Source organism: Dromiciops gliroides, chromosome 1, assembly GCF_019393635.1.
Source record: "Dromiciops gliroides isolate mDroGli1 chromosome 1, mDroGli1.pri, whole genome shotgun sequence".
Lineage (NCBI taxonomy): Eukaryota > Metazoa > Chordata > Mammalia > Microbiotheria > Microbiotheriidae > Dromiciops > Dromiciops gliroides.
The window spans coordinates 216,829,558-216,833,008 of record NC_057861.1 but is presented as its reverse complement, the minus strand read 5'-3'; the positions used below and the strand labels follow the sequence as shown (position 1 = coordinate 216,833,008).

Sequence of the window (3,451 nt, the reverse complement as noted above, 5' to 3'; positions counted from 1 at the left end):
CAACCCTGTCTGATTAAGTGTTGAATTAATGAGTAACTAAATATTGGCAATAATTCAAACATTGTCTATTCATTTTTGTGTGTGTGTGTGAGGCAATTGGGGTTAAGTGACTTGCCCAGGCTCACACAGCTAGTAAGTGTTAAGTGTCTGAGGCCAGATTAGAACTCAGGTCCTCCTGACTCCAGGGCTGGTGCTCTCTCCACTGTACCACCTAGGTGCCCCATCTATCTATCTATCTATCTATCTATCTATCTATCTATCTATCTATCTATCTATCTATCTATTTATTTTTTGTTTTGTTTTTTGTTTGGTGAGGCAATTGGGGCTAAGTGACTTGTCCAGGCTCACACAGCTAGTAACTATCAAGGGTCTGAAGTCGGATTTGAACTCAGGTCCTCCTGAATCCAGGGCAGGTGCTCTATGCACTGTGCCACCTAGCTGCCCCACCCCCCATCTATTTATTTATTTATTTTTAATTAATTAATTTTTTTTAGTGAGGCAATTGAGGTTAAGTGACTTCCCCAGGGTCACACAGCTAGTTAAGTGTTAAGTGTCTGAGGCCGGATTTGAACTCAGGTCCTCCTGAATCCAGGGCTGGTGCTCTATCCACTGTGCCACCTAGCTGCCCCCCGTTTATTTATTTTTAATAAGATTATATAAATAGTTCTAATTGTGAGAAAATTATTAATAATAGAGTTTTGGGGACTTCTAGGCCTCCCCCACCCCCTGATGAGAGAGCCTCACCTGACCTTTCTTAAGGTCAGCCCAGATTCAGGAAGTTATCTCACTCAAAATCACACCTACCTGAAATCCTTGTTCCTGCCAGAGGATCTATTCTCTGGGCTCTGATGTCAGCACAACTGCACTGAACCACCCTCAAATCCAGTGAACCAATAGATTTGAGTGATGCTAGCCAATTAGCTTTTAAAAATGTCTATAGTCAGGCTCTGCCCCTGCCTACAGCAAGTTTACACAGACAAGGCCTGGGAACATGGAATGGGAGCCATGCAGTCCAAGTTCATTCTCTCTCTCTGTCTCTCTCTGTCTCTGTCTCTCTCTCTCAAATCCTAGCTAGCCTTTCCTATCTTTCAGATACATGCATTCTTTCTTTCCTAATATTTAATATACTTTAATATATTCTTAATGCCCCCAAACTGGTCATAAAGCTTCTAATTCATAAGTAGCAAATATATTAGAAACCCCAGCAAATTATCCCTAAACTTAGGATGGAAATAAGGTGACCACATATAATTTTACTGACCACATAATGAAAAGTATAATGTGATCATACTGATTATCTGTATTTTTAGATAGTACTTGTAGATACTTAGTTATCTATAAAGATTTCTTAATCATTTAACATCAACAAACAAAATGTAATCAAACATATGGGGAAGCTAGGTGGCACAGTGGATAGAACACTGGCCCTGGATTCAGGAGGATTTGAGGTCAAATCCTGACTCAGGTACTTAAATAACTGTGTGACCCTGGGCAAGTCACAACCCCCCATTGCCTCAAACATTGGGAGCCATCGCCAGTTATCCTAATGTATACCTTGCCACTGGACCCAGATTTCTTCTGGAGGAGAGGGTCAGGTTGGTGACTTTGCACAGCCCTGCCTCACTTAAATACAATTTGCTGCAACTCATTACATCACCTCCTGTTGTCATGGTCCTCTTTAAGAATAAATGGTGGGGCAGCTAGGTGGCGCAGAGGATAAAGCACCGGCCCTGGAATCAGGAGTACCTGAGTTCAAATCTGGCCTCAGACACTTGACACTTACTAGCTGTGTGACCCTGGGCAAGTCACTTAACCCCCTTTGACCCACAAAAAAAAAGAAAAAGAAAAAATGGCAAGCCCACTCCTCCCTTATATGCACACCAAAATGGTAGCTTCTCTACTAACCCTGCTGCTTAGGCAGCTCCCAGGCCTCACACCTGTTAGAGGGATCCACTGAGTGCAGGCTTCTGCCTGGCCACTAAGCACCAAAGATCCCCCTATCAGGATGCTCCATGGGAATATCTGGAGACAGAAGAAAACCTGAGTTGCTATGACTCCAGTCTAGTCTGGGATGACTATCGATGCAACCACAAAGAGGGCATCCCACTACAGAGAACCCGTAAGACATTCATTCAAGGAAACAAAGTTGCTGCCAACCCTTGCCCCATCTGCCAGAACCTGAATCTCCACGTGCACATTAGAAATGTGAAGCTCTTGGAACAGTATGTGCCCACACAGGTGTCACCTTCCATGCTCCATACACAGGTATGAAGCAGCATAAAAAGCTGAGAGCAGCCATCCTGAAGGCCAGAGTCCATGATTGACTCAGTTACCACATCCCCTGTACAGCCACGGGATACTGATTTCAGTAATTCCCATGGAGCTGTGGGTTGTATCCCAATGGTTCCTTACCTAGTTGCAGGCACCTCCTGGTATCCATGGTGCAATTGGCAGCAGCCACCTGAGAGAGAGCTGGCTCACCTTCATCATCTATATCAAGGCCACCTTAGGGAAGAGAGTGGCCCTTTACCAGAGATGATGCCTATAGTTCCATAGCAAACTTAAGATGGCCACAGAGGGAGAGGAAACCCCAAGTGACCACTAGAGAGGAAGCCAATAGAAGCGATGGATGTCAGTGGTGCTCCAGAGTTTAAGGGATGGATGGCAGAAAGTCCTGAACCTTAAATTACACTGATCCTTGTTCCCACTCTTTTTAGAAATGGATAGGATAGTGGCAAGCTCTGATCTAGAGGAAAGGAGAAAATGGGGAGAAGGTAAAATGGAGCATGTGTTTTAAAACTAAAACACTGAATCAGTCTTTTAGTCCATTTCCCTTTCTGCTTCACCCCCTATCCCCATTATTTTGAAGTTGCAGGAGTAGGAGGTAGCTAATGTGTCAAGTCAACCCTTTATAATAAAAATTATTTTCTTAAAGAAAGAATAAATGACAAACAAGAACAACAATCCAAAATATGTCTCTTTATGTTCAGTTTCACTTCTTAAGTCTTTTGCTCAATTTGAAATAATCTTTTCTGAAATAAAAGTATTTTAAAACTAGAAGACACCTAATCTAACCCCATGCATTTATTTAACAGAAAAAGAACTCAGAGCCAAGAGTTCTTGAGTGACTTACAAAAGCTTATATGACTAGAATGAGAACCTAGAGCCTGTGGCCTCCAAGATAATGGTTTTTTCACTGTGATTCTGTCTCTTCTTTGATCATTGAGCCACCTCCATTAAGGAATGTTTTTAAAGTGTTGATTATAAACTAATCATTTTCTACATATTATTTGGTTCTTATTCAGAGACAATAAAAAACTACAACATAAACAAAGTTAAATGCATATACTGGCCAATGTGTTTATGTTTTGTTTTGCTTTTGACCCTTAGTATATTAGTTCTTTTTGCAAATTCTATTGTGACAAATATTTATTAATCAATCAGAAGTCTT

The 3,451-nt window shown here is 41.7% G+C and overlaps 1 pseudogene; it reads left to right on the top strand.

Moving 5' to 3' along the window:
• Positions 1-1,885: 1,885 nt before the first annotated feature.
• Positions 1,886-2,565, top strand: LOC122730851 (annotated as a pseudogene).
• Positions 2,566-3,451: the final 886 nt, after the last annotated feature.